Here is a 9,385-nt window from a genome sequence, read left to right on the forward strand (position 1 = left end):
AATCTCATAAACTCTCAGAGCTCTTCATGTGGGAGAGGAGGCCATATTTGCCCCCCAGGCTGACCGTCTTCTCTCTCTCATTACTCACTAATATGAAAATATCGTATCAATTTTCAAAGCACAGTCTAAGGCCAGCAAACTGAGTAGCACTGCCTCATGACAGCATTAAACCCTTAATTTTATAGCAGGCATAATAATGACAGTATGTTTTCAGGTTAATGAATGATAGAAGGCTAAATAAACAAGTTCAGCCTTGCTAAAAGCGGATGCTGTTTTATTTATTTTTGGGGGGGGGTTCCAGATGGGCATTTGCATTTTAATAGAACCGTAATGAAGCAGTTGCAAGGAAGAAGATGATGAATAAATGTGCAGTACAGTCCCACAAAAAAGGGGGGAAAAAAGGATTTCAGGCACTCATACACGCTCACGCACACACACTCCCTATGATTTTATTTTATCCCTTATTCATCCGAGCATGTCATATTAATAATAATCTTTTGGCAGAGGATTAGGGGGTCATTGCCCAGTGACCCTGCAGCCTGTGTGCGCGTGTGTGTGTGTGTGTGTGTGTGTGTGTGTGTGTGTGTGTGTGTGTGGAAACAGATAAAGAAAATGTTTCTTTTTTTTTTTTAAATGTGCATCATTAAATGTGATCCTCCTCTAGGAAATGGAAGAAACAAAAGGCACAACAGACCACAGACAGAGGAATTCTTCTGCTTTTGCGGGATTCAACAAAAACAACAACCACACCGTTCTCCTCCTCCCACCCTGCTTCCTGTGTGTCGCTATGACAACGGTGGGATGCTGACAGACAGCCGACACGGGTCCTGGTCCAAAGCCTGACCAATAGAAGAGCAGCTTAAACTGCCATAGCAACAGCAAGAGAGCCAATCAATGGCCTAGTCTATTCCCCCGAATGTGTTGCTACACATTAGTGTGTGTGTCTCCTTGTTGTGAGGATATAAATCCATTCATGCAACCACTATGAGGATTGGACTTCTGTGCTCATAATGTAAATAATTAATAGCTCTCTTAATGAGATCTGAGTATAATCTGAGTATTCGGGATATAAGTGTGCATCAGTGTAACATCCTCTGAATTATAAATAATTATAAATACAATACTCCAGGATGAGCAGCCTCAGTGAACCCAAATGGATTTTTTTTGTGTTTTGTCTGTGAAAAATACACAGACAGGTGAAATTGTAGGATTAAAAATGGATGCATCTCGCCAATCTTCAGATATTAGTTTACTTGGGCCCTTGGTGGACAACACAGCCTCAGTTGCCTCAGTTAAAGTCAGAGTTCATGATTCGGGTGCCAAAAAAAATAATGTAAAAAAAAAATAAAATAAAAATCATTTATCAACAGTAAGAAGGAGACTGGGCAAAAGTGTCCTCCATGGGAGAGTTCAACGCTGTTGTTTCTGTCTTGGATGCAGGTTGCCCTCGTGCTCCTGTCCTTTCATGCAATGAAAGTAAAGGTGAGCCATCTCAGTAGGACATTACATTACCGTGTTACCAAAAAATGTAATGTGATTACACTAATATGTTACTCTGGAACACGTCACATCTAACACTGGTGCTAGGTGAAGAGTGAAGTGCTTTATAAACTCCAATGTATTTACCTTGGCCTAAAGTAGGAGAGGGTAGAACAGCAGACTAACCTTAAACTTCATCGTGTAGTTTTGGTTAGTTGCATGAGTTACCCGGCATAACAAACATATTTTTAGATAATAAATGTGACTTACATGTAGTCAAAATCAAAGCCTGAAAGAAAACTGCCGTTTCTTAAGATTAAAAAAAAAAGAAAATTGTGAAATTTAGAGAGATCTAACAGTTACTGGGAGTAGCAAATGTGCAAACGTTGGCGCTCGTATCCACTTTTAGAAAGACTGTTTCAGTTATCTGCTGCACTAAATATGCGCATAGGTGATGCCTACAGTCTCATAGTTCGTGATGTTTTCAAACCTAGATTTTTCTGGGTATGTGATGTGAGTGTGTATGGTTTTTTTTTGTTTTGTTTTTTAAACATAAGTAAAAATAATTATATAACACCCTCCACACTGCACCGGTCCCCGTGCTTCTCCATTGTTTTTTAAATGCGGCTCAAGTAGGGCTGATGTTATTCTCTCGCTCTCTGAAGCCTGATGTGAATTCACTGTTCACTGTTCAGTGAATTCACACTGAACATAGGGCCTGCTCAGGCCCTACTCGTCTGCATTTAATGAAAAACTTCTGTAACCTTTTGTTGCGCAGCGAGCGGGTCGATCCATTAGCCGTGTTAGGAGGACAAAAAGAAACACGTAAAAGTCCCCAAACAGAGAAATCAATCCCTGCTTTAAACAAGCTGGGTTTTTTTTTTTTTTTTTTAAAAACAACCAAACAAAAAAAATAACAAAGCTGTTTGTTAATCAGTGAGTTAGAGGCTCGATTCGTTCCCTACGCTGACATCATCAGTCTGAACTCGAAGCCTCCTCATGAATAAAGAAACCATGGCTATTAATAAACAGCCTGGCTGAGAAATGCTTGCTGCAAGCACTTATACTACAGCTCAGCTTCTTTTCTTTCTACATTTAAAAGAAAGAAAAAAAGATTCTGGGTCATTACCTGCCGCTTTTCCTGCAAGAATAATGTGACCAAACTGATGTTTTTCAGTGTTTTAGACACGGCAGACTGACCGTTTCACAGCAGGCTTATGCAAAAGCCATCAGGTGAAATTCTATAAAGCGCGAGACATCGTTTTGGTCTTGGTGGAGGATGAATGCTTCTGGGTGCGCATACAGTCAGGTCTCAAGTATTTGGACGATGACACGTGTTTATAGTTTTACTTCTGATCACCACCACAGAGGATTTTAAACCAGACAATCAAGAACGATTGCTGGGACAGTTTCACTGCACTGAGAGCTCCTTAAATGAAAATAACTAAAAGGTAGCCATGATCTGCAAATATCTGAGCTTTGTTTGAGAGAATTATATTAATAACTACAAGTTTCTTCCCAGCACTTGATACTGAGACTGAAACGCAAAAACTGGTTGTTTGTTGGTAACGCGCCTCCAAACTGTTTGCTGTAGAAAATAGGCCTGTACTACAAAGCAGGACTTTGGCTTATCCAGGTAAGTACAAGGTTAACTCTGGGCTTTCTGTACTACAAAGGTGCATCACTTCTCACTGCTGTACAAAGCCATGGTAATCTAACCTGCTCCTGAGCAGATCATGCTTGAGATTAGAGATCAGCAGGTATAAAATCACCACCTACTGACCAATCAGCTCTCTGGAAAATAATGGCACCATTCCTGAAAGGTCCCTCAGACTCCTGTGTTTGGATACTAGGAGGGTTTAAAGTTTTCGTCTTTCCTGGTCTCTCTGTTGCACCATCCTTTTTCCCTGCTGCTACTCCTTTGCTCATCTTTCTAACTGCTAGCTTAATTTCCTTCATGCTATTAACTTAAGAAGGGACGTTCTGTGTACTGTAGCCAATTGAGCTGCTAGCCTAGTCTCTTTCACATTTCTGGTGCTTTGTCTATTTTGTTTAAGTTTGTTTAGAATGAAGGTTAGCAACTTCAAACTCAGGTGTGGCATCCTCTTTATATGTTGCAGTTATCAAGATTATCTATTGCCTGTTTAGGTAACTTCCTTGACCTCACCAATCCTTTAATATCCCAGCTGGAGAAGAAGAGTCAGATGAAGAGTCAAAGCTTTATTACCAATGCGCATTGAGAGATCTCATTACATGCAGCTACAGCAAGCATCAGGTGGCTCTATGTCAGCCTATGTTTGAAGGACATTGCAGCTGAGAATAAAGAATCAAAACTAAAACTGTCTTTTAAACATTAATTTAATTACATACTGAATTATAGACCATCAGACTCTCTCTAGTCTTAATGATGGAACTGTGATATTGATCGTAGATCACGCAGATGGCAATTATTCCGGATTTCTTTCCTGACTACAAATCGGGTAAACTTTATTAACATAGCAACTCTTTCAGTCCTACTGAAAAAGCTCACACTTTTAATAATGCATTACTCTACAGTCCTTTTCCTCTCACACACAGGGCAGTGTTGCTTTCAGTCTATATAGCATGTTCAACATTTTTATTTATTTTTCTCACATTATAATTTCACCTTCTTTTTCAGTTAAAAAAAAAGGGGGGGGGGGTTGGTGAGGATCCTAAATGCAGGACGCAAAGGCAGAGTTCAAAAGCAACCACTAAAAGTTCACACATGAATACAAATCAGAGGAAAAGCAGAGTCCAATATATCAAGAAACAAAATCCAGGCAGCACAGGAAAAATGGCTATGATGTAACAAGGAGCAACAAGAGACCGAGGAAATGCATATACAGCGAGACACACAAGGCAATCAGGGGGAAGTGGAAACACCTGGGGAACCAGACACAGCTGAAGAAATCAAAGACACAGGAAGTAAAGCTCAAAGCAAGGACTCAAAAAAATAAGACAGAGAGACTCCTAACACAGAGGCCTCGACATAACCGCAAGATACGAGAAGACACCAGGGAGGCTAGGCCAAACCAAAGAATCAAATATTAATAACCAATTTACCATCCAGAATACCACGTAACAAGATCACCAGCTGAGGATCTTAAAGAGTAACAAGGAAACTCAAAGTAAAATTCAGAAAACTTCAAACATAACAAGACCCACAGACAGTAAAAGCGGCACGCCGAGATTAGATGCTACCGCACCAACGGGAGAAACGTCGCGCGCCTGGTCGGACCTGTTGTTATTGATGCCTGCTCTGTTCTGTGAGGGGATGTCCTGCGACAGAGCCTTCACAAATATAAACGTCTGCAGATGGAAATAAAAATGCTCTTGATTGGAACATTTAAGCAGGAGATGTTATTTATGACGCCAAAACCTCAACCTCAGATCCAGTTAGCAGGCTGCACGCTATTGTGACACTGACTAAAGTTAAACTAGCCTAACCTGGATTCACTGACCTAAGTTCAGCTGTTTACAGATTTTTCTTTTCTTTTCTTTTTAAAGGGAGTCTGTTGTCAGAAGATTAAAGAGGAGGAGAAGGGATTCATGCTGTACTCATGCATCTTAATGAACTCTGAGACAGAAAAGTCTGCAGGGATGAACCTTAAGAAGAAATAAAGCTTTTTAGCTTTTAGCCGATTGATTCATTAGAACCATTTGGTTGTAAGTGGGGGGAAAAAAACATCCAGTACTTTGTCTGACATTGAAGGATTTCAAAGAATCTAACACACTTGACATTGATTTTATGTGATTTTCTGTCTTCCTCGCCTCATTTTCCTGTCGGTTTTCTCTCACTACCTCAGTACACAGAGGGTTGTGTAGGTTTCATAACTCTGACTCATAAAATCTGCTCATGTTGTGCTGATTTAAAAATACTTCTGTTGTTTTCCCACCTCTGACTATCTGTGCCCGCTTCATTGTTACTGGTTCATACCTGGATGTCAGCAGCGCGTTCACGTACGCGTGTTTGTTTGCACTCATTGACACACTCGGCTTTGTTAATCCCCTCGGGCGAGGTCTCCAAGCCTGTCAGAAGGCTGGGCTTCACCCAATAAGAAACCAGAAACCCAGATGACCTCAGCAGTGCCTTCTTAGCCATATGTTTACAGCGTGCAGCTATAGTGGCCTTACTGCATTAATCCAGTGTTTTAAAGAGCTGGACTGCTGGAGTGAGAGATCACTATGCTTTCAGTGACAGTGAGATACAGATAAGTCCTGATAATGAGGCTTTTTCTTTTAAATCTCACATTATTAGCTGCGGTTTTCAGCTGGATGAACTAAGTATTTATTTGTTTATTTTAAACAGAAACTCACTTCATCACTTGATCCAGACTAGAAAGACTTAAAGGCCTAAAGTTTAATATATTAATGTTATCATTAAAAATTAGATGTTTTATTTTTTACTGAGGCTTCACACGTGACGTCATGCTAACAAATTATTTTGGTTGCCTGTAGTTTTCATGTTTGTCTGCAAATACTCACTAACTACTAGCCAAGTGGTGGCAAAACTCATTATAGTGCAATGAAAACTGAAAATGGAGATGGTTCACCTCCAAAATAAAAAAGTTGTGCCCCCGCACTGCGAGTTTCAAAAGGCGCAACTTTTATTCTGAAGGTGAACCGTCTCAATTTCCAGTTTGTTTTTCACAGTTTCACTACAGCTCAGAAAGTAGCTGGGCAGTATTTACAGTTAAGTCCACCACTTCTAGTCAAACTACAGCTACAAAAATATGCTAGCAACCAATGGAGTCACCCTACAACTGCCATCAAGGCCCTAGAGTCTGGTCTGTAACCATCACTTCATCACCATGACCTCGCCTGATTCTATAGCGTCACATTAATTCAGTTAAGTTCTACTTAAATAGCACCAAATCATAGCAACAGTCGCCTCAATAATACAGAGAAAACCGAAACTATAAGACAACCCTCCTATGGGGCAAGCACTTGGCAAGAGTGGGAAAGAAAAACTCAATTTAAAAAGGAAGAAACCTCCTGTACAACCAGGCTCAGGGTAGGGAGGCCATCTGCTACGACTGGTTGGAGGGCAGAGAGACAGGAGGAAAAGACACGCCGTGGAAGGCAGTCAGAGATGATTAATAGCTAATGATTAACCGCAGATTGGTGTATAAACACTAAGTTAACATCATGTTTTCATCATCACCCTCTATGCACTTCCCGTGATTTGCTGCTAGAGGTCAGCATGTGGCTCAAACTATGTTTTGTTTTGTTTTTATGGTTTGACTATTTGACTATAACCCTAACCCCATAATTAGCAGCTGGAGAACATGAGATTGAACTGAGCTTATTGTTGCTTCCCTCGTGATCAGAGTCAGGGCTTTTCAGAGCAGACAGTTTAGTGCCCAGGGGGAGAGGGTCTGATATTTTCAACTTTAAAGTTTCTTAAAGAGATTTTCACTCGATATCCAAGAGTGTTCTGGCTCGCCGTGGGAGAAAAATGCAGAGTATTCAAGTTCTTCTAGGGACTAAATAAGTCCTTGAAATCTTGGAGAATCCAGATGGGGATGTTTTGGAAGTCATCTTTGTCCACAAGTATTTTTCCTGTGTGAAGTTGTAAAGACTAATCTCACTTCCCTGGTTTCATTTCAGTTGGAAATTACAACTAAAAGCAGCTCAAAGTGGTCTGTGCAACAAGACTAAAACGTCTAAAACAAAGATTTCATGTGTTTTTAACAGCGTGCTTTAGTAGGTGAGGATGTTTAGAGGGTGTAAATGTCTACAAGCTCAAACAGCCGAGGTCAAACATCTAGCTTCTGTGATTTGTTTCTCAAACTTATGTCTAAAAATAGAAAGTTTCAAATGAATGTTACAAATTTTCCACTAATTTGGTGCAAAGTGGCATCAGCAGAAGAAAATGGCCTCGACATGCAAACCTTAAATGACTCCACTACATACAAATCGAATGCTTTCTTACCGCTTTATGACACAGTAAAAATCAAAGAAAAGGAACTTTTTTGTCATGTTTTCCTTCGCATTTAAGATTTTCCAATTTTCCTCCACTACTCAGATTGATCTTTAACTCCACGGGTTCATGATGACATGAGATCCTTTATTCTTTTAAATATTTTAACCTTAAATATCTGGATATGAGGGAGAGAAAATTGGAATATTTTGGTGATTAGGGTCACAATAAAGGGAAATATTTACAGAGAATATCCTGGAAGATTTTGAATAACAGCAGTGTTATGTACCCATGAGACTACTGTACCTACTGGACTTGAAAATTTTCATTGTAATTCACACTCAGGGACTCTAATGTGGCTCCAGACAAGCTAAAGAAGCTAAAAATCATTGATTCTCTGGGATAACTCTAGTGAGATGTCTCTTACAGCACGAAGACTTTCCACTGTGAACATACGGCTGCGTTAAAGTGCGACAGCAATTTTCGCACTTGAGGAACTTTACACACAAACTGCGAAAAATGACAAAATAAAAAATCTGAGTTGTTGCTGTGTCACCCAACAGCTTCCACCAACACAAAAAATGACAACACACAACGTGACCGCCTGTGTCACGGTCGTGACTGACGCCAAAGCTTCAGCAATGGTGAGAAATATCACAACAACTGTTCATAGATCTGCTGCACCGGCTGGGCTTAAAATACCACGATCCAACTTCCTGTTAGCAGGAAGTGAACACACTAATGTCCAAGACAAAAGATGTTAATGTTAAAGAGAAAAGATGGTTTCTATAGCCACCATTAACCATCGACATCATAGTTTCAATAAAAGTGTGCCAGCTGTGACGTAAAGGGATGGACACAGGTGTTAATGCTCTGGATGTTTGATCCATTTCCAGATTATTCATTGAAGAAACCTTCAAAAAGGTCAATTTTGAAGTGTCATATCACCATGTGCGCTCAGTATCTGCTCAAAATAAGTTATAGCTTATGAAATGTCTCATTTTTACCTACATTTTAACACCAGGATCCTCATCAACCCATGGTTCCTTCTGGATCAAAAAACAATTGTCTATTACAGTCAGAATGTAGCTTACGGCTGTAAAAATGGAGAAACAACATTGGTATTTCACATGTTCTATTCAACAGTTGGGACCCAAGATTTTCGACCCACCACTCTCTACCTCAATGCCTTCAACTCTGAAAATATTTATAATATAAAGTGAAGTCATGTCCTCAACTTTTTGTTTCAGTGGGTGTTTGTGTTTGTTGGTGAAGAGGGCTCAGAGAAGAGTGATGAACCATGTGCAGAAACAGACTGAACAAGTGGAATTGCATAACACTGAATAACTAATAAAATATAATGTTTAAAGACAGTTTAAAACCCTCTAAAAGTCCACAAAATAGTTTACAGAAGTTGAAGAAATTACTTTAAAGACGTCCATGTGTTGTGTGGGTGAGATATCAACTCATGTTGAACTAGATATAAGCAGTACCTTCATGCAGTATCAATTGCTACCACAAGATGGTGCAGTAAAGTTTTTCTAACCCATATTAACCCGGGCACTACAAATAATAATAATAATAATAATAATAATAATAATAATAATAATAATAATAATAATAATAATAATAAAGAAAACACTGAACCTGGAGGTGAACATTTAAATTTATAGAGAGAAATTACAAAAAGTATAGAAAACTATAAATATTGTTTGAAAAACATGGATTTTTATGGTAGCAATTTATTATGAATGCAACATCAAAATGTGATTGTTTTTGTCACATTTCAGACTTGAAAAGATTTATCACCTCTAGTTATTAATCAACAATTGACTTGGATAAGAGATTTTAAAGGTCTTGGATGTGGTGATTTGTTTAAGGTCTGAAACGAAAACACTAAAATGGGAGAGTGAAAACAAAAAGAAAGGAGAAAGAGTATAAAAGGGGGGGAAGAAAAAAAAA

The 9,385-nt window shown here is 39.2% G+C and overlaps 1 protein-coding gene across 2 annotated transcripts in view; it reads right to left on the reverse strand.

Annotated features, from left to right (window-relative positions):
• tmem198ab (transmembrane protein 198ab) overlaps positions 1-9,385 on the reverse strand; it is a 36,722-nt gene that overhangs the window by 12,293 nt on the left and 15,044 nt on the right. The gene's annotated exons all lie outside the window — the stretch shown is intronic.

Source organism: Pundamilia nyererei, unplaced genomic scaffold, assembly GCF_000239375.1.
Source record: "Pundamilia nyererei isolate P.nyererei 1_Seehausen unplaced genomic scaffold, PunNye1.0 scaffold00085, whole genome shotgun sequence".
Classification (NCBI taxonomy): domain Eukaryota; kingdom Metazoa; phylum Chordata; class Actinopteri; order Cichliformes; family Cichlidae; genus Pundamilia; species Pundamilia nyererei.